Below are 27,106 nucleotides of genomic sequence, written 5' to 3' on the forward strand. Positions count from 1 at the left end.
GAGCAGTGCAGGGAGCTCGAATGAAGCTTGATTCCAGGCTCAGTATCTGCACCCTACTGATAACTTGAAAGAGCTCTTTTTTGTGTTTTCATGTGATCACTCTGTAGATGTAGGGCTGTAAAATATTACATTTTTAAATAAATTTCACAATAGTGCAGGTACTGTCATATGTTATATTTAGATGATGGTGTTCTGTCATTTAAATCACACAATACAATTTTGGGTCTCTTCACATTTCATAAATTCAGTATTAATTTCATAAGTGGAAAGTTCATGATACTAATAAAGATTCTTATCTATCTCTATGGCCAATCACTGTAGAGTGGTTGGACATTTTGACATGTGGCATTCATAAAAATGAGCCATCAATCATGATCCCATCATCCATCCATCAATTATCTATACCCTCTTATCCTGGGCAGGGTCGCGGGGGGTGCTAGAGCCTATCCCAGCATGCATTGGGTGAGATGCCGGATTACACCATATCGTAGGGCACACACACCATTCACTCACACACTCATACCTATGGGCAGTTTAGACTGTGGGAAGAAACCGGAGTACCCGGAGGAAACCCACGTGGACACAGAGAGAACATGCAAACTCCACACAGAAAGGCCCTGGCTGGGAGTCAAACCTTCTTGCCCTGAGGCGACTGTGCTACCCCCTGCACCAACATGCTGCCCTGCTCAGCTGTACTCCACATTCCTCCATGCCCCCCCACCCGAAGGCCCTTACCATCTAGGCCAGTGGTACTCACTAATTTTCTTAGGAGAGCCACTTATGAGTAAGACCATTACTCAAAGAGCCACAGAGATTGCAGATATAACTTTTTTTTATCATCACTCTTAAGATATTTACCATCTTTGTGTATGTTTAAAAAAATGCCATGTGCCATGCTTTCCATCCTTACATCTCTTTTTATTCTCAATTCATAATTACATTGCATTATTAAAATATATAACACTTGTGTGTGAGTGTGTAAGGCTGGGAGTGGAACTCATCTTATGTATGTATGTACATATGCAATTATACATAAGCATTATCAACATGAAATTAAAAAAAGTTAACACAAATTTATACGTATATTAGCCTACTAATAGAGATGAAAAACTTATTTTTCTCTGTTATATTTGTATCAATATGTTGAGGCTCTCATGTGTTTTAGCAGTCCCTTGACTTTCTCCATGCAAAACATAGTTAGTGGTTGCAATCCTAGTCAAACAATCAAGAAGCACATCTGTAAGCCTACTTCTATGTTTTCTTTTCACAATGCTCATTATAGAAAATGTTGCCTCACATGAGTAAGTGCTCACAAAAGAGCTCATTACCTTCTGCACACAAAGCTTTAAATGTGGATAATCTGAGGCTGAGACCATGCTCCAGAAATGAGCAACGCCTGATCTGAGCCCAGTTTTCAGTACATTGTTGACCTCCAGCTCAAGAATCTCACTCTGTATCACAGCAAGGTATGGACAAAGGTTTTTCAGAGCAGGTGTAAGGCTTGACAATGGCACATTAAAAGGGTTCTCAATGAAATTGAAAAGCTCCCTATACCCCACAACATCTTGAAATCTCCTTTCAAGTTAATTTCTTATTTCCTCCCATATGCCTACAAATTCATCAGTCAAAATGTTGCAGTAGATCAGGGTTATCAGTTGTGCAGGCTCTTACATTGGGAAAGTGAAGAAATTCTCTGTCGGGTATGAAGAGAGTGGTGATCTTGTGCTGGAAAGCAGTGACTGCTCTTAGCATGTTACCTGGGTGCTTCCCTTTTCCTTGTAGTTGGAGGTTAAGGGAATTTAGCTGGGATTTGGTGTCAGTGAGGAGTGTCAGCTGTAATATCAAGTGTGGGTCCTCAAGCTTTGGATCAGCCCTCCCCTTGCTTGCAAGAAAATCACGGATGTGAGGAAGTAGAGTACAGAATCGTTCAAGCACCCGGCCACACGATAGCCATCTCAATCCATTGTGCATCACCAGATCCCCATACTCTGCCTCGTATTCCTCCAGAAGTGTACGGAATTCCCGTTGATTAAGTGCCCTGGCCTCGATAAAGTTGATGACTCGCACAACGAGCTGCATCACATTCTTTAGCTCTTGGTTTTTAAGTTTTGACACCAGTGCCTCCTGATGAATTATACAGTGAAAGGAGACAAACTTGGGATTGCTGTCTTCCTTAAGTATCAGTCCGATAAGTCCCTTCTTCCCTCTCATGCTTGGAGCTCTGTCGGTGCACACCGACACAAGTTTCGACCAGTCGATTTGTTTCTCTGCAAAAAAGTTAATCAGTGCTTGAAAAACATCCTCCCCTCTGGTCTCTCCATGAAGTGGTAACAGACATAACAGCTCCTCCCGAAATTCGTCCTTTTGAATAAAGCAAACCCACACACACAATTGCGCCATGTCACTTATATCCGTGCTCTCATCGAGTGCAATGCTGTAACATGGTGCCGCTGCAAGATCTGCAGTTAGCTGTTCCTGGATACCTTTCCCAATAAACCCGATCCTCCTAATTAATGTCGAATCTGAAAGCTGCAGAGCATGTATTTGCTTTATTATTGTGTCCTTATTGGTGAAGCCTCGGTACATTATCTCAACTGAGGCCAAAAAGCATTGTTTAACAATTTCATCCTCCGTGAAAGCCTTTTTATGCCTAGCTAAAATCCATGTGATCTCATAAGTGGCCTCGATCGATTTCTCGGCAACAGAGACTGATCTTGCCATCATTTTTTGCTGCTCAGTCAGAGTCTGTGTCAGCTGTTTAATTTTATTAGACCTCAGGTTGCTACCTGGTGGGTACAACATGTACTTGGCGTGAAAAGCACTAAAGTGGCGTTCAAGGTTAGACTGTTTACAATTGGCACTAGTCTTCTGGAAAATTAGGCAGAATGGAGTGGATTTGTATTGCCCAAAGAAAAACTCATCAGTCCTTTTTCTTTGCTGGTGCAGCTTCGTTGTCTTGGGCTTCTCGGCCAAACTGATCTGCATTTCCCCCCGTTCTTTCCTCACGTTGCTTTTTCTCCTAAGGCCTGTTTCTAACTCCTTCACCATCAGCTAATGAAGAATCACTTTTCTCGTTCTGCTTTTTTCTAATAATAAATCTGTCCATTTTGATATAACCTTACATGCTAAACTTGCAAAACCATTCGCTAATGCAAAGCTACACACATAGGCTATACGTGTACCCATGATCCCTCGCTGTTATGTAGCCTACGTTCTTTGGCGTATCTTCAGTATGCTGCCATCTGCTGGATAATTCATTTCAATGTGCCAAAACAGGGCATACACAGAACCTACAAAAGTAAGTTATTGCTATATTCTTATTGTTATCAGTGGATCTAAACTCCTCAAAAAAAGTTTGGAAATGTGTGTTTGGTCGATCATATCTCTGTTGTTACTGTATTATTAGCATTGTATTTTGTATCATTGGAAAGCCTGTCCATTTCCCTTTACAATGATGTCCCATTTGTAAGGATCATGCATTTGTGCGATGAGCTGCACAGCTGATTATGTGGGTGGGGTCCCAAGTGAAATGTGGCAAATTTCCCTGCCAATGTCAAACAGTGTATTCTCCTGTTGGTATTAACTCCATTGTTTTGAGTTGTTTGGGGGGATTGGATGATTGAACTCTCTATCAGTAACAAGGAACAGACAAGACATATTGGTAATTTTACACTTTATTCATTGAACAAACAGTCAGGAGCCTCAATAGAGGGTGGAAGGACCATATGCCGCCACAACAGCCTGGGGCACCTCCTCCTCATGCTGGTCACACGTTGCTGTGGGATGGCATTCCATTCCTCAACCAGGATTCCTCGCAGGTCAGCCAATGTGGTTGCGTTGGTCACTCTAGCACGTACAGCACGCCCGAGCTGATCCCACAAGTGTTCAGTTGGGTTGAGGCCATTCCATTCTCTCTACTCCCACATTCTGGAGGTAGTCTGTGATAACCCTGGCTCTGTGGGAGCGATCATTGTCATCTTAGAGGATGGGGTTAGGCAGAGGTGGGTAGAGTAGCCAAAAACTGTACTCAAGTAAAAGTATTGTTACTTTAAAATAATAATGACTCAAGTAGAAGTAAAAGTAGTCATCCAAATAATTACTTGAGTAAGAGTAAGAAAGTATCTTGTGAAAAGACTACTCAAGTACTGAGTTACTTAATATAATCTGATTTAATGTTGAAATAAGAAGAGCAAGATGAACGTAAAAATCTGAATGTCCAAAATATAAAATTGTAAATGCTTGTCCAATAGAAATAAACAAAATATAAAATAGCCATGTGCAAATTCAAATATGGCCTAAATCATATCCCTTTAAATAAAACAATACACAGGAGGTTCGTCAGAAGAGGAGGATTTTCGCTTTCTGTTGGACTCTATTAAGTCTGCGTACCCCGTCAGTTTGTTGGGGTGAACCCTCCGTTGACAGAAAAAATATCAATGAGGCTACAGGGATTTATCCATTAAAATAGACTCATCATCACAACAAAGAGGAGCCTGCTCAAATTCAAACAGCAACTTTATATGTGGGAAACAATGCTTTGTAGCACCATTATTGTACCTTATGATGCACTTCTCCACGATATTCCAAAGTCCCGTGATGCCTTGCGCGGAATATGTGCAGAACTTCCGGTTTAGCGTAAACAAACGTTATGTATGCTATGCAATGTTCCAGCGCTCACGTCATGACTGTTGCATGCTTCACAAAAACTATTACACTACTAACTAATGCTTACATTACAGTGGCTGTGTCCCAAACCGCATGCATACTCCCATGCTCCGAGTGCGCATAGCGAGCATGCCTCCATCTTGGAGTGTGAGTCCAAACCGTAGTTTGGTAGTGCGGAGCACGGATAAAGTACCCAGATGCGCACTCCATTTGATCAAAATTTGAAGTGTGCATCCGTGCATGCTCCGACTGGGAAAAATACCATAATTCCTTTCGCGAAAACGGTCAAAAACAACGGTAATGGCGGATGACAGTCTAGTGTAGGCTACTCTCTCGGATTGGAAACTGAAATCATGTCATAGGAAAATGGTACACAGGAGTTGGTATATAAATAAAGTGGTACAGTGTTAATGAATAACGCAATATGTAAAGTATCAGTTGTTTTTTTTAGTTTAAAGATATGTACTTTTAACGAGTGTAACAAGCTATATTGAATACATCGGTGCTAATCGTCGGGTCCCATTTTGAATTATACTGCCGTTTTATCCTCGCCACTGCCCATCTTTTCATTTAATTTGAAATACACCCCTTGCCTATGGAGTAGCCACCACAAACATGACCGGCTCCATAAATGTTGCCTAACTGAGTACCCAGCGCGAAAGTATACAGCGCGAAAATAATGAAAGACACGACTGTTTACAATGAAATGGCAACTTTATTATGGGGTTGACAGTACACTGAAAGCTATCCAAACTGCAATTAATATTTTCCAAGCTATCGTTGCCTTCCACTGCTCTTTTGACAGCAAAAAGGAGAATTCAATTGAAGTGGCTAGCTCGCAAAAAGTTGCTGATATTAGCTTACTGTTTAGTCTAGATCATAATATTTCAGTAGCCTACTACTACTTTAGTGTGAGCATCTATCGACCGGGTTCGTTCGGCAGACAGAAAAACATCAGATTTTCAACTGTAGTCTATATAAAATAGGCGAAATATAAGTAACAACCTGTACCTAGTTATGTAGAAAAAAACGTCCTTGTTATCCTCCGGAGGTAATTTTTTCAGTACTTTCGCGATTTTTTTCTGTGCCGGGAAATATGTCAGAGGTCGCCCAGTGCTAGCGTTAGTTGCTACGGGGACGTGTATCTGCCACTGCATAGAGATTAATGGAACTTGTCTTTACTTGAGATCATATTGTAGAAGTGTCCCGTCTTGTGTATTTCAGGTTAATATGAAAAAGGCTGGTCCCTACTAGCATTTCTAGCGATCCGTTACATATTCACAGTTGTAACCCAAGTAACAGGAAGCAAAATAGCCATTAAGAAGAAGCGACATTTGCACTACTTAATGTTCGCGATTATGGAATTAATTAGTATATCAATATAACTAAAATGTATATGTATTAAGTTGGAAAATGTTAAATATCCACATTAATACCAGTAACCTAGTTAAACACACTCAATTTCAAAAATAACGTATATAACCGAAGTATTTTGAGCAATAATAGCCTACTTACATAGCAATGATGAAATCTTATCTGTGTTCAGTAGATGGAGACAGAGACCGTAAATCAACAATACAGTTCAATCCGCTTCTGTTTTGCTCCAGAAAACGATGTCATCTAGGTCTATCAGCAAACATACGGCTTAGCTATGCCCAGAAGTCCAATAATGATAGTATTTGCCAAGAAATTACGAATAATCCTTGACCACGTTCCGTGCTGCGTCTTTTACTCTAACACAGAGTAAATGCATAAGTGAATGCGATGATAAGAAAGATTTTGGTTACGCTGACCTAAAAAAAGCTATTCCAAAAGCAAAATTAGACATGCTATATATCGTTAGAAAGCTTATACTCTCACCTACCGAATAAATGAATTGTCAATCAAGCTAGACTGTACTAAAAAGGGCGACAACGCCATAAACAACGCGTGTGGTATTACGCACAGCTATTTTGGAAGATACCGAGGCATCACAAATGCCCGGATTGTCCAAGACAATAAATGACCACTCAGTCAAATAGCTAGCTATCCACAGCCAAAACTAACCTACAACTTACCGCCACATATTTTCTCAAGTTCGAAGTTCAGTTCTTGTAGGCTGAAATGTCCACATTTCTAGGCAGACAAAGAAGGCAGCGCATAATGTAACTAATGTTTTTGGTAGTCTGTAAGTAAAACATAGTTTGAACGTGAGGCCAGGGGTGTTCTGCCTCCTACGAATCACCCGCCGTTGTTTCAGCCATTGTTGTCGCCCACTCATCCTTCTGTGTGCTGTGGTGCTGTGACTGGCTACGTTTGATTGGTGAAACGGAGTCATTTGGGGCTGTGACAGAGCCAAAGCAAAGACCAGTCAGCCTCTTTGGCTGAAGTCTCTCTGAGAGAATGAAACAAACAGAACGTGCATTGAGTAAAAAATGGGTAAAAAATAAAAGTAACGAGCGGAATGTAGCCGAATATAACGTAAAAGTAACATTTTTTCTTCACAAATATACTTGAGTAAAAGTGAAAAGTATGTTGCATTAAAACTACTCTTACAAGTACAATTTATTCAAAAAGTTACTGAAGTAAATGTAACGGAGTAAATATAACGCATTACTACCCACCTCTGGGGTTAGGTCCCAGATTGTGGAGATATGGGTCGCCACTGGCTGCAGAATCTCGTCCCGATATCTTACAGCATTGAGATAGCCTTCAATGGTGACAAGCCTTGTTTTGCCAGTGATGGAGATGCCGCCCCACACCATGATACTGCCCCCACCAAAAGCTGTTACTCGATCGATGCAACAGTCAGCATAGCGTTCTCCATGTCGTCTCCATACTTTGACCCTGCCATCCAACTTCCGCAGACAGAACCTGGACTCATCACTGAACATGACATTCCTCCACATGTTCAGGTTCCATTATCAGTGTTGCCGACACCAGCGAAAATGGGCCTGACGGTGAATAGCAGTCATTGCAGGCTTTCTGGCAGGCTTACAAACTCAGAGATTGGCTGTGTGCAGTCTGTTCCTGATCGTCTGATCAGAGAGCCGTCTGCCATAATGTCCTGCAAACCTTGCCTGCAAATCTCTGGAAGACAGCCTATGGTTCCTCAGTGATGTAAGGGTGTCTTTGACATCACCGGTTTCACGGAACTTGGCCTTTAGTTTGAAGATGGTACCAGGGCTTACTCCAAATAATGCTCCAACTTGCTTCTGGGGAACACCAGCTTCAACCTGCCCTATGGCACGGGCCTTATCCAGATTGGATAAACGTGGCATGCCAATGCTTGGAGCAGACACCAAATGATCATTTTGGTAGAGAGCAGCACCCGGCAGGCCCAATTTAAGCAGACAGGATGCTCCAGGTGCTGCCAATCACCCAATCACCTGGAGGAACAGGGAGAAAAGAACAAAAAGCAACCCCAACTTGCCACTAGGGGCAGGATACATAAACATAAGACAAAAGACATGGGTTAACATCCAGTCTCACAAACTGTGCCATTCAAAACACATCCAATCCCCTGAACAACTCAAAACAATAGAGTCAATACCAATAGGAGAATACACTGTTTGACATTGGCAGGGAAATTTGCCACATTTCACTTGGGACCCCACCCACATAATCAGCTGTGCTGCTCATCCCACAAATGCATGATCCTTACACATGGGACATCATTGTAAAGGGAAATGAACAGGCTTTCCAATGATATAAGATACAATGCTACAATAATACAGTGACAACAGAGATATGATCGACCAAACACAAATTTCCAAACTTTTTTTGAGGAGTTTATATGAGCCGCAAAACAAAGTCTCACGAGCCGCATGCGGCTCGCGAGCCGCGTAATGAATAACACTGATCTAGGCAAACCCATATCCTGGGGGAAACCCTGCAATTCAGTCAAAGTTCTGACTGTATTGTTACAACAATCTTGTTTTAGAAGTGGAAATAATCTGTTCTGTGATACGCATGATGTATGCATGTGGTCATTAGAATCCAGAATTCATCCAAGTTGTGGAGCTATATATTTCATTCACTTGTCTCAAACTTCTGCATAATCTGCCTTTGTAACAAAGAAAATCTCACTTTTAGATCATGGTAGAAAGAAATCAGGCTTAAACACATGGATAAAAGTCTCTCTGAGGTATAGCTTTGAAGCTCTGAATATTAATCAAAACTGAGAATGATTTTCTCACCACTTGTTAATGTGCTGTACCAAAAGCTGATTCTGATGTTAAATTCAATCCAGATTTTAGCCACAGGGTCTGATGCATACTTCCATACTTCTAATTACGCTCAAAGTGTTGTATCATAGGTTGCAATGCTCTAAGATCAGAGAGTGGAGCTTGTTGTAATTTATTCTAGTGTTGAGTGCTGATCTAGGATCAGGTTTCCCATGTCCCAGCCTTATCTGTTATCAGCTAAAAGGAAAAACAGATCATAGATCAGTGCTCCTACTCTGCAGTAGCATGCTGGTAAATGCACTTTCACATTGCATAAAAAAATCTGCAAGAGTTTTGTTATCCAAATATGCTGCTTTGTAATGACAGTATGCCATTGCAGAACTATCAGTTTTTGTCATACGTATGTGTTTCCATTCCTGTCCTGAGGTGGCTTAGTGAAATAATTAGATGTAAGTGATAAAAAAGTACAGTTGATGCCAAAAGTTTACAGACACTAGGCGAAAAATATTAAAACTGAGTTTTTCACAATTACGCAAATTTCATGTTACCATACATTTATTTTGGCAAGTCAATTAGGGCATCTACTTTGTTCACATCAGAGGTAATTTTAAAACAACTGATTAGACACAGATTTATTTCATCTTTAATTCACAGTATCAGATTTCCAGTGGGTCAAACGTTTACATACACCAAGTTAACTGTCTCTTTAAACAGAAATTGATGTAATGACTTTTTAGAGTGGCCAATAGTCATAATTAGGAGATAAATGGGAGTTTATCATCAAAGTTTACATCTTTTGGCCTCAACTGTAGATGTCTAGCACTGAAAAAATCTTTCAGTATATGAGTAAAACATACATTTGATATGTGGTGCAATAAATATTGAATGTTTGCCAGTGCACTTTTTCCAAAGTCAGATTTGCCACATTTATACTGGGGAGGGACATTTCATATTTTGGCTGCTGCAGCTAAAATTTAGTTCGTGTGACATGCACCCTATTTACTAGAGTACCGACCCATACAGGGTATTTTCCTTTTAAAAGTCTCAGCTTCTGCCTGGCTCTCAAAAAGAGAGAAATGACACTTTGCATTCAGGCAGTGATGGCTGGCTGTACCACAACCACACTTGGTTCCATATTTAGCTGTGGGTTTCGCTCTGATAGTGATCATGAGTGCTTTGGTGCTGCTGGAAGGGATTATTTATCTGATCCATTTTTAAATGTACCACAGCTCCCTTTTTACTAAAGGCGACCAGCTGTACAGCCCAAGAACTCATACTGTACTTACATCAAATTCCACGTTGTGTTTATCATTAAATTAGCTAGCATTCAAGCCCCATTTAATCTGTTTTCTGTACGTGCTCAGCGCCAACGTTTTCCACTTGTCTTGATTTGTTTGCTTAGTCAACACATTCTGAGCACATTGTGTGAGACAATAAACAGTACCTTCATTTAAATAAGAGAAACAATGCATTATGGATGAGTGGGTTGGATAACAGTGCTCTGGGTTTTGGGGTGCACTTATGGAAAAGGTAAAGTACTTACTGATACAGAGCTAGCACTGGACATCTGTGTGCTTACTGTCATAGAAACATTTTTGTGGCATAATTGTGTCACAGGCTTACACATTAATAGTATCACTCAATTTGTTACTTCAGATTGAACATCCAAATGAGCAAAAAATGAATGAATGAATGAATGAATGAATAAATAAATAAATAAATAAATAAATAAATAAATAAAAATGAAACAAAAATAAAGTTGTCAAATTTATTGTGAAGATTTATCTCTCCCTTCAAATATGCCTCACCGCTTCATGGAACTCTGTGGCACAGGGTTCCACATTACACTCCCGATTTAGCTGAGTTAGGCTTGTTTATGGATTGAAGTGCCATCTGCCATTGTCAGGGAACCCAGAGTCCATCCATACAATAGCGTCATGAACATATTTAAGATGTTATGCGATTATCAGTCACTGCCAGCAGTCTTGTGACAGGCTTTGGGCTTGAGTATGCCTTGAAAAGGAGTATTTGAACCTTTTTTTTTTACAGTGCATAATCTAAAAGAAACAAATGTATTAGAGTCACAAAACAGCACAGGTAAAAAACAGAGTGGCAGTTTTGCCTAACACATATGTGGCAGCTGTTTTATGTTTTATCGAAAATTGATGTTTCATTTTGTTCACCATTGTATGTTCTTGTATTGACTAAGAGGTCAGTCAACAGCCATTGGTTTTGTTTTATATACTAATTTTGTTTTTAATGATGCTGGAAAACTAATAATAAAAGCACTATTTAAAGATTACCATTTCAAGATAATATTTTTTTCATGGGGCAGCACTGTCGCCTCATCAACAAAGTATGTGTCAAATTCTGGCAGGCCCCACCCAATGCATGCTGGGATCCTGCCCCGACACAACTCTGACCAGGAGCAAGCAGCATAGAAAATGGATGGATGAATAGAAGGATTTTTGCCATACCTTATTTATTTCTTTAACCCCAAAACACCTTTGTTTTACCTTGGCCCAGTGTAGTTACATGAAATTTGTCATTTTTATTTTGTATTTGAATAGAGTAATAAAATGTAATTCACAAAACTACAAATATTTTCTTAGCTGAATAGCTTCACCTGTGGCATATACTCTTACTCTTATTAACCACAAAATTAACAACTACCCATGAGGTAATAGTAAATGGAAGGTTGCAGGTTAGATTCATGTGTCACACTGTGTCTGTGTACCCTTAAATGAAACTTAACCTTTTGTCAGGAAAATGGCAAGCATTGTTGGGCTGAATGGCCTGTTCTCGTAATTATGTTATGTTATGTTAAAGAAAGACTATTTCAACAACTACTTGCACTAAAATGTGGTTGAGTAGACAGATTTCCATTTATGTGAAACACCTTTTGTGAATCCATACGAGGAGAAGCCAGGACTCATGTGGCAGCTTCACACAAACATACTGGGCTTTCTGAACGTCTTATCACCAGTATTCGGCTTGATGAACAGTCGATGCCCCGAGTTCTAAGCTCTAGGAAATGCACAGTTTGCCAGATTGTGCTCCCTCCCCTACCAGCTGAGCTCAGCTGGTGACTTCACAGGGAGAGGAAAGAACAGCTGGCTGCAGGCATTTTAGTTGATGCACACACTTGTCTGCGTTCAGAACTGATGGAAGATGTTGAAGCAATAGGATGCGACTGAAACTGGGCCTGGGCATTCTGTATTACAGAATAGAAAATGCTTTAAAGTAAAACAAAATAACAAACCCTTAAGGTGTACTACTGATTTTTTTGTCGGAATACACAAGGATAAGTTAGTTTGATAGATAATCAACTCGGCATTACTATGACAGGATACAATATAGCCCATGAAATCCCATGTTTACATGGATAACCAAGCAGTTATTAATGAACAGCACAATGTCTGGTTGGTTCCGCAAATGATCAGCAATACCTGCCATTTCAACCCCCCCACCCCCACCCCTACCCCTTGATTGTAATAAAAATGCATATTTTTAGAAAGGGAGTGGGTAGTGCCATTTGCTCTGTGCTTATTAGTCACATAAATCAGGCATTTTACCTACTGCAACATTTGAAAGAAGGCAGTGGATTGAAAGAAATGTGATGTTGTTCTAATTAGGTATCTATTCTATGTGAAAATGAGACCCAGGAATGTTAGAAGCAAAGACCAATAGGAATCCAAAGCCATGTTCTTCTCTACTGGCTTTGTGAAGACAAATTTCAGATATCGGCTGCATTCAAAATGGCTCGCTCATTCACTCCTCCTCACTTTGCACTTCTACATCTGAACAAAAACACATTTTCAAGGTGCAAAAAAGTTACTTGTGCGTACAAAGCACTGTCTCTAAGTATTAAATAAAACTAGCTGAATCTAGTCTTGACATTAAAAGTATTGATATAAAAATGAGGCCAAGTTAGTTCACACAAATTGAACAAGCTCTATTCCAATGCAATGCTACCAATTTTGGCCCTGTGTTCTTTCCTATTTCCGTCTGAAGAGAATGTGGTCATTCAAAACTTGTGTCACATCAAAGTGTCAGATAACAAAAAATACCTCATGGAAGACATCATTAGTGGGCTTGCTTCCGGCAAACCCACTTTTGATATCTTTCATATTTATTATCTGCACTTTTTGTCCATTTTTCTAGCTCTAACTAGTCCTACAGTTTTGGCACTACATTCCTACCTTTTACACCAAAATGACCGGCTAGTTCCAGATATTGTTGCTTGTATTCAGATTTTTGAAATATTCAAAACTTTTTGAAATATTAAACTTTTTTTGTGGTCGCTCCATAGAGGGTCACTCATGGACGTTTAGTACGACGTTTAGTGCGACGCTTTAGTAGGACACATGCGCAGGACACACTTCCAACGGCACAAGATTTTTAAGCACAGCTTTTCACTTAACGTTACTTTAGCTAACCGTAACCCTAACATGTTAGCATTTCGCCTACTTTAGTTAACCTTAGCGCATACGGATGCTATCCTGCATGCATGAGTAGGAGCTACGGACACACAGCTACAACCACCGATACAGATGTATGGACACACGGAGGACAAAAAATAACGTTACAGAGGTGAGGACATGCCATAGCTAGCTAGCTATATAGTTAGCCAAGTTTTACTCATGACACTTTTAGGATATGACTCATCCCTGGAACATAATCGCTACTTGCTGATCCCTGGCTGTATATGTATGGCCGGGTTCGAATGTGGGACCTGGGCTGGGCTGGTGGCGGGTTTTAAGGCTAGCTGTCGGTAGCAAGCATGCACGCGGGTGGAAGCTGGCTTAGACGGGCTGCGTGCAGCTGCATGCGTACCGGAGGAAGCAGCCACATGAGTAGGGGGAGGCCTTTTAAATAGACCACCATGTTATGTGAATGGCCCGTGAAAGGAGAACATCACTAATCAGCTGAGCCATCAGCTGTTTCAGCTTGACTCTCATGGCCTCCCTGAACTGCGCAATGCTTCATATACAGCAGACAAATGTTTGTTAATTAAATTATTATATTAATATATGAATACCAAATATGCTATTGATGTAACTAAATTAACTAACCTATATGAATAACCTCAAATGATTAACTAGCTTTTGATTTCAATTTCAGTTTAGCTTTATTTAGTTTTAAGAGCAGGTTTGGTAGTTTTAGTTCAGTTTCATTTTTTCAAAAACTCTCGTTTGCATTTTTATTTTGTTTTTTTCCATGTCGCACTTTTCATCTTATTTCACGACAATCACCTGGTTGCGTGTAATTCATTTTATTTACTGACAAAAATGATTTATAATGATTGAGAGAGAACCACAAGCAAAACCAAAACTTAGCAATGTTGTGTTGCTTTTGGATTACTTGGCTAATAGTGCCTTGCAGAGAGAGCTGAACCTTAGGGACCGCACATATACAGCAGAGATAAATTTGCGGATAATGATGAATAGTTGATGTTTGCACATGACCCTGTGGACAGTATGTGTGGCAAGTGAGTGCCACCCCTCCTGCCTTCCAACAGAGTCATGTGAGACAACCGTTTGTTTTTAGCACTTCCGTGCTCTTTTATTGAAGCCCACGGCTTTTCGCTCGGAAACACGTAACACAGGGTTTTCTTTTATTTCTTTTAACACTGTGCTCTTCTGTCGTCTCTCTGGCGTTCGCTCCCGAAGACTCCCGGTCTCTGCTTTTAAAAACCCCAGGTTCACTGTTGAAAACAATCAGAGGCAATCAGCGCAATCAAACAATTGATAATTATCGGTGCTGATTACCTCCACCTGACAGTTGTGACGAAGGATCCAAGAGCCGCTCCTCTCACTCTCTCTCTGCAGCCGACGCCCAAACCACGCCCACCCCACCACATACCCCCACCGCCCGACTTAGGCCGAGGAGCCATTCATCCCTCCCCCCCCCCCCCACTGGGGGCGAGAGAGGAAGTCAGCCACGACCATCTGTGCACCCGGTCTATGGACCACCTCGAAGTTAAAAGGCTGTAAAGCCAGATACCACCGACTGATCCGGGCGTTGGCATCCTTCATGTGGTGGAGCCATTGGAGGGGGGCATGGTCCGAACAGAGGGTGAATGGGCGACCCAGAAAGTAATAACGGAGGGCCCTGACCGCCCACCGAATGGCGAGGCACTCTTTCTCCACCGTGCTGTACTTTGCCTCCCGTTGCAACAGTTTTCGGCTAATGTACAGCACAGGGCGATCGACTCCCTCCACCTGCTCGGTCAAAACAGCCCCCAGCCCCCTGTCCGACGCATCGGTCTGCAAAACAAAAGGGAGATAGAAGTTAGGTGTGAACAAGAGCGGCTCCCCACAGAGAGCTTCTTTTACCCTCTCAAACGCCCGTTGGCACGGTTCCGTCCACTGGACCGGATCTGAGGCACCTTTTCGGGTTAAGTCAGTTAGGGGACTGGTCAGCTCCAAAAATGCCGGGATGAACCTTCTGTAATAGCCGGCCAGCCCCAAGAACCTCCTTACCTCTTTTTCTGACTTGGGTCGGGGACAGGTTGCAATCGCGGCGGTTTTATCCACTAGAGGCCGCACCTGTCCACTTCCCAAGTGGTACCCCAAATACCGTACCTCCGCTCGGCCAGTAGCACACTTCTTTGGGTAAGCCGTGAGCCCTGCTTGCCTTAAGGATTCGAGCACCGCCCCCACATGCTGCAAATGCTGCTCCCAACTGCTGCTATGGATGATTACGTCAGCCAGATAGGCAGCAGCATACCCAGCATGTGGACGCAATACCCGATCCATCAGGCGCTGGAAGGTGGCAGGGGCTCCGAATTACCGAAACGGAAGTATCCTAAATTGGTACAAACCATCCGGAGCGGAGAAAGCCGTTTTTCCTTAGATTTAGCAGATAAGGGAATCTGCCAGTAACCATTGGTTAAATCTAGCGTCGAAAAAAACCGAGCCGTGCCAAGCCGATCCAAGAGCTCGTCAACCCGAGGCATTGGATAAGCATCAAACCGTGAGTCTTCATTTACTTTTCTATAATCCACACAGAAGCGAATAGACCCATCAGGCTTACCTACCAGCACAATGAGGCTACTCCAGGGACTGTGTGATTTCTCTATTGCCCCCAGCTTTAGCATTTCCTTTATCTCTGCCTGAACCAATTTCTTTTTGTGTTCCGGCAACCTATAGGGGCGGGTCCGCACCGTCACCCCCGGGGAAGTGTCAATGTGGTGGTGTATGAGGTGCGTGCGTCCTGGTATGGGGGAAAACACATCAGCAAAACGCTTTTGCAACAAGGCAAGGTCTGCTCTCTGATTCTGTGAGAGATGGTCATCTGAAAGGGGTGAGATTTGATTGGATGAATTGGGTACCTCCGGCCCAGCTCATCTCTCTCTTTATCCATCGTAACCAGAGAGACAGCCACCACCTCCTTCCACGCTTTCAGGAGATTGAGGTGATAAATCTGTTTTGCCCCCTCTCTATCAGTACGCTGTACCTCATAGTCAACCTCCCCAACTCGCCCTGTGACCACAAAGGGCCCTTGCCACTTGGCGAGTAATTTAGAACTAGAGGTAGGGAGTAACACAAGAACTTTATCTCCCGGTGAAAATTGACAAAGTTTAGCTCCTCTGTCGTAGTGCTGCTGCTGACGTGCCTGTGCCTCGAGCAAATTCTCCCGTGACAACCTACCCAGTGTATCGAGTTTTGCTCGCAGGTCCATCACGTACTGTAATTCATTTTTACTAGGACTCGGACCCTCCTCCCAGTTTTCTTTAACTAGGTCCAGTATCCCCCGGGGTTTCCTACCGAACAGTAGTTCAAAGGGAGAAAATCCCATGGAGGCCTGGGGAACCTCCCGCACTGCAAACACCAGAGGAGATAACCACTTATCCCAATTACGGTTATCTTCATGAACAAACTTCCGGATCATAGATTTCAACGTTCTATTAAAACTCTCAGCAAGCCCATCCGTTTGGGGATGGTACACGCGGGTTCTAATAGATTGAATGCCCAATAACCCGTACAGCTCGCGTAGTGTGAGTGACATAAACTGCGTGCCCTGGTCAGTCAGAATCTCTTTTGGGATTCCGACTCAGGAGATTATTTGAAACAATGCCTGCGCGACACTTTTTGCCGAAATGCTGCGCGAAGGAACTGCTTTGGGATACCTTGTCGTGTAATCCACCAGAACTAACACGAAGCGGTATCCCTGCGTGCTCCGATCAAATGGCCCCACTCTATCAAAAGGGACCTCCATTAACGGAAGGGGGCGCAACGGCGCTTTTGGGATGGCCGGGGAATTTACTAGTTGGCATTCAGGGCACGACGCACACCACCGACGCACGTCGGCCCAAATGCCCAGCCAATAGAAACGAGCCATTATTCGGTTCAGTGTTTTCTCATACCCTAAATGACCAGCCATGGGGTTAAAATGAGCTGTCTGAAAAACCATTTCCCGAGAGCTTTTTGGCACCAGCAATTGGGTGATTTCCTCATCAGTCTGAGTGTCACGACACACTCTGTATAACCTATCCCTAATTATTACAAAATACGGGTGAGTGAGTGTTGCATCAGGGCGCACCTGCTGACCATCATTGTACATCACACGGTCAAAGGCAAAGCGTAGGGTGACTACGAGACTGCTCGAGTGGGAAATCCTCCATGGGGCGAAACACCGGTACCTGCAGAGTCTCCACCGGAGGCTCCACTGGGGAAAGGCTCCCCTCTGCCGCGTCGGACGACCCCGCGTCACCACTGACAGCAGCACACACATCACACAGCCCTACCCGTCGTGAATGCACCCCCCCTAACTTACCAGCTGCCTGGCAAAACCCCGGCCAATCAGTGCCTAAAATCAGAGGGTGCGAGAGGCGGGAGCTAACCGCAGCCTTTATTTTATGCTTTTTCCCTTGACAACGAATTTCCACTGAGACTATAGGGTACTCGTGTAAATCCCCATGCACACACCTTATAGACACCCTTGATGCTTCTAACAAAGCCTCGGGTTGAACCAGGCTCTGTTGAATCATGGTCTGCATAGCCCCTGAGTCCAACAGCGCCTGGTGTTCACTCCCTTGCATCCTTACCGGAATACAGTACGCTCTGTCTGGGTCGGGAGCGGAGGTGGGCGGGTCGACAACACGAACCACCTGCCCCACCTCCATGAGCGGGCACTCACGGCGCAGGTGACCCGGTTGTCCACACCGCCAACACCCCGGTCCGGGCGTCTGAGGAGCTCTCTGTGGGTCGAACCCCGCCGCCACTGAGCCTGGGGCTGGGGAAACAGAATAAAAAGGGTTGTTGCGGGAAAATGAGGGGGTTTGGGCACGGGGAAGGGGGGAAGGAAGGGGGGGAAGAAGGGAACGAGGCGGGGCTCTCCTGCGTGAAGCAGTTTCTGCCCATCCTTGCTGCTGCTGCTGCTGCTGTGACTGGCTGCGGGGGTAGAGCGCCAGGTGGTCCTCTGCCAGGGTGACAGCGGCCGCCAATCCGGTCGGTCGATGGCACCTCACCCAGTTCGCAGTCTCCACCGGGAGGCTATCTATAAACCGCTTGAGGGTCACCAGCTCCACCACCCCGTCTGCTGACCGGAGTTCCGGACGCAGCCACCGCCGCTCCATGTCCAGCAGTCTCTGTGCGTACGCGAACGGCCGGTCTTCTCCCGCCAGGGTCGTCTCCCGGAACCGTCTCCGGTGTTCCTCCGGGCTGTACCCCAGGCGGTCCAGGACCGCCTTTCTCAGGTTCGCGTACTCGGATCACAATGTGGGGGGCAGGCTGTGTGCCGCTTGTTGGGCTTCCATCGACACGCCCCTCAAAACTATCCAGGAATGCCTTCGCGTCGTCATCCGGGGTCATCTTTGGCAGATGGAGAGCTACTTGGGACCGGGTCTGTCGCTCTCGGGAGCTGGTTTCTCCCACAGCAGCCAGCTGCAGCAGCGCCTGAGTCTGGAGGGAGGTCTGTGCACGCAGAGCCTCCAATTGTTCGGCGTGTAACGCAGCCTGCCTTTCCTGCATCGCTGCCATCCCCTCCAGCATCCTTGTCAGCGCTACCACCGGTTGTGCAGTTTCACCATGCTCCGGGCTGTGCTCCATGGTTGTCTCCTATGTGAAATGTTGGTCGTCTCAACTAGACGCTCCCCTCGTGAGTGCCACCCCTCCTGCCTTCCAACAGACTCACGGGAGACAACCGTTTGTTTTTAGCACTTCCATGCTCTTTTATTGAAGCCCACGGCTTTTCGCTCGGAAACACGTAACACAGGGTTTTCTTTTATTTCTTTTAACACTGTGCACTTCTGTCATCTCTCCAGCGTTCGCTCCCGAAGACTCCCAGTCTCCGCTTTTAAAAACCCCAGGCTCACTGTTGAAAACAATCAGAGGCAATCAGCGCAATCAAACAATTGATAATTATCGGCGCTGATTACCTCCACCTGACAGTTGTGACGAAGGATCCGAGAGCCGCTCCGCTCACTCTCTCTGCAGCCGACGCCCAAACCACGCCCACCCCACCACATTATGCCTTTCATGGGATTGCTAGAGTGTTTCCTTTCGTAAATAAACATGAACAAGCACTCACGTTTAATTTATGAATATTTGGAATTCATCCTCTTATACACTGCAAAATATGCACAAATCCGAAGGTCTGCACATTTCATGAATCCCAATTTGGTTTTTCGTAGGACTTCTTATTAAGAACAAAAGTAAGAAGAATTTAAGAAAAGTTTGAAACAATTACAAATTATTTCCCTAATCGGCATGCCATCATTTTAGTGCCACAGAGGTGAAGTGTGTGTGTTTATCACAATAAAATCTGCAGACAAGTCTCATCAAGTCAAGTACTGACCGTGGGTTTGGGTCAAATGGTATTAACCGGGTACCTGATGCACACTTAACATATAATTGAATTGAATTATACATATATAATTGAATTATTTTATTCAGTCAGGTCAGCAGTATTAATTACAGCATTTAATGGGTGGATAGAGGTCTTTTGACCAAAAATAATTGTCTAATTATTAGTTTCATGTGTTATTCTAATGCCAATAGGCAAATAATTTTGGAAATCAAACATTATTACATTAGTTATTGAGAACTCACAGGTATGAATACCACATTGAGGCACAAGATAAGGACATTTTTCATTTTATTAGTATTTTTTAGTTTAGTAAGCATATTTATATTTTTATTAAAGTGGTTTTATGGCTTTTTATCTTGTTATATAAACTCGGTGTAGCAGCAGGAGAGGCGGATTGGTCTCGGCTGTGCCGGCTGGTGGAGAGAGCACACGCACCTGGGATGCGTTAGCTAATCAGCACAGATGCTTAAAGGTGTGCTGTTCGACACAGTTTGGGGCTGAGAATGTGAGCTAACACTGTGAGCACAGTTATTATTTTTGTTTTGTTTTATTTTGAGCACTAAAAGTAAAGAAAGCCTCAGCTGGGATGCCAGCTACAGAGCAGGGAACTGAGAAGTTTCTTTTGTCTTTGTTATTTTAGTGTATTGTTTTTGCCTGGAACCTGTGAGGGGTGAAGGTGTCCGTTTATTTTATTAAGTGTTTGTGTGAGTGCGCTCTTTCTGTCCATGTGACAGACAACGGTGTTGCCTGGTACTGCCACATCTCCCTCCTGGGTGTGTTACGCTTGGCGTGTTTTGTAATCATTACAATCACAGATCTTTCAGGAAGTAAAAGAAATCTCACGTCATATTTAAACTTTTCCGTTCTCTGCTTTCACAGTGCATACACCTTTAAATCACTCTGAACTCTGCTCAGGAGCATCTGCTCAATGGTGGGGAAAACAGAAGCACTAATTTCAGCACAAGCAGGAGACTTGCTGGTGATCAACTGATACGGGGCTCCAATTCCACTCTGCAATCAAGACCTTCCTAAACTTAAGACCTTCCGGTTAACCCTGTGTTAGTACAGTACTTTGGAAACCTGTCATAAGAGGCTTAATACAGAGCTTTGTCTAATCTGGTTTTCACTAGCATTTTATTGATTGAGAGTTAAACCAGTAAAGAGAATTAAACCAGATGAACACTGTTCACCCTCACAGGATCCTGGTTAAGGTAACAAATTTAAACAAAAAAAGTGAAAATAAACCAAAAGAAAATGAAGGCTTTCAGCAGGGTTCTTCTTTCTCAGTCTTTCTCTGCATGACTCCAGGTCACAGCCACCTCCTATGGAAAGAAGCACACTTAAGCCATGGGCTGATTTGGTAACGGACCCAGGTGTGTGTGCCTACTTAACCTGTGGGTGTGGCCCCAAACTGCCCCAATTCCCTCTCACAGACAGAACCCTGCCACTGACTTGCTTTTCTAGATGTTATGAACTAAGCTCAAACAAATGTAACAAGGGTAGTAATCAAGCATTACATTATACAGTGCCTTGATTAAAATGTTTTGTCATTGAAAAGAAATATATATAATTTTTTTCTCAGTTGCCAAGCATATTTTCACACTTTACATAAATGCATGGAAACCAGTTGTGATGTATATGATGACTGATCTAAGGGTCTAAAAATATTATTTTGATTATACCATTCAGTCCTAACCCTAGCCATGTTCCAACATAAATAGTCTCATACGTTCCTTATAGGACATGCATTTCTGTCAGACAACCAGGCCACAAGTGATAAGACATGTATTTATGCATACATCTCAGCTTCTTGTAAAATGCATACATTGTGAACTGATTAAATGGAAATAAAATTAACTCATGTTGCACAGCGTTGTTTGGACACATCCCAAGGGGAATTACGACCTTTTGATAATTATATCTCCGAGGGGGGTGGGAGGGGGTTACATCTCTGTGTTGAACTCCTTGTTCCCTAATGTCAGTCATTGTCTCATGCAAATAAATACTTTTCCCTGTGGTGCTCAATGGTTAATTACAATGTAGAAGGTGGTATAACTGCCATAAATAGAGATCACATGCAAGATTGGACACAAATTGCCATCAAACTAAATTTTTGCACATATGCCTCCATACCATTAGTTATGAAAAAAAAGAGTTATCACATAGAGTTATCAGTGCTGATGGAGCACCATCAAGCACAGGTCACCGTGGCAATGATGTGATGCACTCCGATCTGCACGCTGAGAAATCTAATAAGCTGGGAGGTAGCTGCCAATTCAATGCAGTCTTTTGAGGATAGCTCACATAGTAAAAGCACTGCTGGCATGGCGGAGGAGAACTGTGGGTTATCTTAACTTTCCCAAGTCAGCAGCAGGTGCCATATATGATCACGCTTGTACAAACTTCACAAATTAGACATTCCTAATTTGTGTGGGATTGGTGATGTCAAATCAAAAATAAAAAAAACAGTCTTTTGCGGCAGGCAGGTCTTGGTGGGAGGTGGTTGGTGATAGTGGAAGATTTTTAATATGTACTTCACTATGGGGGGCAGATTGGTTCACAGCAAATGGAGGCAATTAAGCCTCACAGCAGGCCGGGAACTGCCTTGCCCTGCTCAGTACCTCCCCCTCTTCCATGTCAGCCTGGTGTTCCTGCCTAAAGCCTAATCTACACTGCAGGCGTTGCGGCCTTGGCGTGTAAACGCCATGTAGAAGCAGCACAGCATGTTGGTTGTGTATCTATAGCGGTTCTGTTTGCTTTGCATCTCTTGAGTTCTTTGTGGTGTGCCCGTGGGCGTCCCAATTCCTACATTTCTTACAGTTGTATTTTACTTTAATGACAACCAATGACAAATGAATGTTAAATTGGTCAGTCTTTCATATTTCACATGCACTCGGTAGATTACAGCCTTGTAGACCGAACAATTTGTTCACAATTTGTGGTTCGGGAATTATTGACACAGCTTGCCTTTCATGCCTTGCACTACTGCGTTTGGTAGCCTTTGCTGCACCAGAACACTTTTGAACAGTGCTTCTGTTACTTTATTTTCAAAATCACTTGGCCTCTTCAGCAACATCCGATAGTGAAACCTCTGTCTTTTGCTATTTTTTCTGCCAGGGCAATAGGAAAATTAAAAGGCTTGTTCTTCAGTATTTTAGTTGCTGATTAAAATATCTGCTGTTCTCCAGTATTTGAGAAGAGAAGAAGGGATGCACCTCCAGTGATACAATGATGCAGTTTACGTCAGCTTATATGCACTTTACCATACTGCACAGCAACCTGAAAATATAAAATGCAGACTGTAAAGCTGTGCTGCAGCAGGTCCACACCGCATTCACTTCGGGCAGACCACCTCATCCACTCCCATTACTTTGGGAATGGTTTGCTGACAGATGTACTATACGCAGCAGTGTAAATGAGGCTTCATGCTGCGTGTGAACCAAGATGCATTTCTTTCTTTCTTAGCATTTCATCTTAGGGCCTAGCGGGGCAAGGGAGGAGGGGGACTTGCATCGCTTTCAGTGTACAATTTTGGAAGAGCTTTTTAATAAGGCTTACTATTTCCTGTTTAGCTTGTAACAAACAGGACTTTATTGATCACAGTTTTATCACAGAGACAAATGCAGGACAATATTTTTTTCAGAGTGAGTTGAAAAGGAACTGCACTCCGAGAACATCCTTTATTTTCTAGGAAGGCTTTTAGAAAAGAGCTTGGATGCAGTTAAAGAGGACAAGGAGGAATGTCTCTTAAAGAAGTGAGCCTTATTTTTGAGGCATGGCTTGTGTAGAAAGGTCCATTTTGTCACTGACTGAGTGTACTGCATGGCGTTGCATGCTTGTTAATTGGTAAAAAGCAGTGAGCCCTCCCCTGGTTGCTGACCTTGACAATGCCTGAGCTACTGAAATTGTATGGGAGTAATGCTGTGTGTCCTTATTTTTGAATCCACTAATCGTTATAACCGGCCTGTTCCACCGATGCTCAAATTTGCTGATCACTGGGCAAGTGCACATGTTTGTGTTTACTCGCTGTTCATTTCAGCTGGAGGATGGAACCCAGAAAGACTAATTAAATTTTGCATGTTGTCAGATGGAAATAGCATGCAGGGCAGAGATTAAGCAAGAACACACCAAAAACAGGAAGTAAGTACTACCCTAAAGCTAGTATTTGTCCCAAAACCAAGAAAATGCAGACAGAACGGATAAATTGAAGTGTGAGAGCTAACAAAAAAAAGTCATAGTGGTTTATAGGGTGTCCAAACATACAGTGGCTGCATTCCACAAAATCTTCTGACGCAGCAGGCTGTACCTTTATAAAGACCTGAAGATAGCAATGACAATACCCAAGCTGATTGCTGATCAGCCTCAGCTGAGCATGCCTGTGCCTGCCACCGTGTCAGGTCCTGCAGCCCTCCCTGGCCATGGGAGGAAACAGGGACAGCTGACAGCAGCCAAAGAGGAGGAGCAGCTCTCCCTGCTCCTTATCCTGCTATCACACGTATACTCTACCCTTATTTTTTATTTTAATTAAATTTTATTTATTTTGTTTTTTATTTTTATTGTATTACTCCACTTTCAAGCACTTGTGTGAAAGGTGCTATACAGCTAAATTGTATTACCCTGGTTCATTGAGCTAATTAGCTATATAGTATGCTGTCGTTTCTCCCGTAGATTAGATCACAGCGACAGAGTCTTCAGTTGTTTATCAGCTCATTAAGAAATTGAACTAATACATCAGATCATGTAAACGAATGAGCTGATTAACTCATTCAAAGAGCAGTTGCTGGCATTGAAACAGAAACAGCCCTCTTTGCCCACCCCTGGTCTAAGCAGCTTATAAGGGGGATTATAGGTAGGGGGTGCAGTGAAAGAACCTGTTACTGCTCTCTCTCTCTCTCTATGAGTGTCATTCCAGCTGTGAGAAAGGAGGAACCATCAGAATTGTTGTCACAGCAACAGCGATCTCCTTCTTCAGCCCTGGGAATGGGAGCATAACATCAGGTGTGGAGGTCAGCTATCAGATCGCTTAGTTTTGGCTGTGACAAGTACTTTAGTTCAATACTGATCTGACAGTTATGGTCTGCCCCTACCAAATTGCTATGGTTTGTTGATCCACATGGTTTTCAGCAGGATTCATTTGTGCCAGTGTTCCCAAGGCAACCAAAACATTTGTGTCACACCTGATGATTCAAAATGAATTAGGTGGCTGCTGGTATTGGGCAATCATATAAAAAAGATTAATTTGTAGGCTATATTTCAATGGGCTTTCTATACGCAGAACAAATTTCTCTTTGGAAGAAATTCCATTCCCTTACTTCAATTGAAGTTAACTAGGGAAGCTTTTTCTGAGGCTTTTAATAAACACACGTACCAATTTATATATATGAACATACATGAAATGGTAAATACTGAAAAAATGGTTACTAGGTAATCCTAACAATGAAAAAGTATGGCTGGCTAAGAACATATTAACATATTTCGCTTATTACTTGATAAAGCATTTTTCTAAATAGACATTTATCTAATGTAAATACATTGAACTGCATAGTGATTAGTAATAGTTATGCAGGTTATCTGAATAAGTCATGTCTCTTCCCTAATTATGAACAATTCAGCCCCAATTCCCATATCAATCACTGAACCTCATCCACACTCAATATGAGACAAATCTAATCCTGTACACAATTTCACAAGCAACAGAAAGAAATTGCATGGTTATACAACACTGCAATAGATTCCTAACTGAACATGCTACATAATAAAGATCTCTGTCAAGCTAGCTATGGGTCACATGTTCTTTGGTAAAAGCCTGGGTTGGCCCCCTCTGCGCTTGAGTGACATACTACTAATTAATTTTTAATTTGTTTAATATGCATTTAAGGTTACAAGCTTGGATATATGTATGTTAGATAAAGCAGATGAGCTTCATGGAGAGTCATGTGCTTCATTTCTTATGACTGTACAAATCCATCCCCATCACAGCACAGATAGCTGAAAAATATAGGGATATGTGTAACTTGTCCTCCTGTAGTCCTCCATAACTTGTGCTGTGCAGCGGATGCAAAATATATCCAATGTAACGTATTAAGGAGTCCTTTACATCTGACTCTGTTATTATAATATTACTATATCCTTGAAAACAGGTAATGTACTAATATATGATGTAATTAATGTAATAATATAATCAATTATAATTTGTATAGTGACACATTTTACTAATGAATCCCTCTCTACCTTAAGCAATGCAGGGTTTTGGTCAAGCGCAGCATTAAAACACCTGATTCAACTTATCAAGGTCTTGCCTGAAAACCACTGAGTCATTGATTAGCTGAATCAGTTGTTTAGATGCTGGCCTAGATCAAAAGCCTTCTGCCACATTAGCCGTTCCCTGATAATATTGGGCATGTCTGGCCTAAATGAAGAGTACCTAAACTTGTTTTACCAATATGTAATATGTATTTAAAAGCAAACATTTCATTTCATTTCATTTCATTTCATTTTCACAGCATGTATGATCAATTAACTCAAATTTGTTTTACAGCCCTTTATTCACTGCAGTGTGCTGGGCTTCTAGGATATTCTCAGCTCATATGCTGTCATTCTTAACAGCAGAGAGCTGAGAGCAGGACCTGCCTTATTTCTACACTTGGATTTTCAAATTCCCTCATGTAAGAGTGAAGCATTGACAGGCCTTGATAAGGAGTGATCTAGGACATAAGCAGTCTTCTTATCAAAGCAACCTCCTGCCGGAGGGAACTGATAGCTGCAACAGCTTCAAATCTTTATGTTCTCTGACATGTTTCCATAGAGTGCTGAACAGACACGTTTGTCTCCGCTCCTGCTTGGCTTTGTATCATCGGTCAATGAGCTGTAGCAGAAAAGGGCAGAAGGGTGAGGGAAAGGAGAGCAATGAAGAAAAATAATTCTGCTGAGGAAAAATAAAGGAACTGAACTGAGATGGTCAAACTTTTTTTTTCATTAACATCATATGAAAAATGAAGAAAGAAATGAAAAAGCAAAAATAAGCAGGCTTTAAAAAAATTTTTTTTTTTAAATGTTCAAATCATTAAATCTCTTAATAGTCTGTAGACGACCAAGGGTGCATTCCATCTGCTTATTTTCTTACCTCCTTGCTTCCTTTCCTTGCCTCCTTTCCTAGCATGGAAGGCCAAAAGATTCAAAAATATGCTAAATTTACATCTGGAATCACGTGTTGTCAACATGGGTGCATTCAAACCCCTTATTTTATTTGTCCTTTGTCACAGAGGTCCTCCACTGACCCGGAGATTGATCAATTCCTCCATTCCAGCATTCTTTCCTTGCTTCCTTTCCTTGCGTCCTCTGATGGATGGAGCTAGGAGCAAAGAGATAAATTAAGCGAATGGAATGAGGCCACGTTGACAACGTCTAATTCCAGGCATCAAGTTCACATATTTTTGATTTGTTTGGCCTTTCATACGATG

General features: G+C 42.6%; 1 protein-coding gene and 1 long non-coding RNA gene across 3 annotated transcripts in view; both read left to right on the top strand.

Annotated features, from left to right (window-relative positions):
• Positions 1 to 27,106, top strand: part of LOC135263748 (contactin-5-like) — a 382,506-nt gene that overhangs the window by 30,276 nt on the left and 325,124 nt on the right. The gene's annotated exons all lie outside the window — the stretch shown is intronic.
• LOC135262413 (uncharacterized) lies at positions 20,241 to 21,547 on the top strand. The gene is made up of 2 exons (XR_010332224.1): positions 20,241 to 20,419; positions 20,526 to 21,547. It is a non-coding gene; the product is annotated as an uncharacterized LOC135262413 (long non-coding RNA).

This window comes from Anguilla rostrata, chromosome 9 (genome assembly GCF_018555375.3).
Source record: "Anguilla rostrata isolate EN2019 chromosome 9, ASM1855537v3, whole genome shotgun sequence".
Taxonomy (NCBI): domain Eukaryota; kingdom Metazoa; phylum Chordata; class Actinopteri; order Anguilliformes; family Anguillidae; genus Anguilla; species Anguilla rostrata.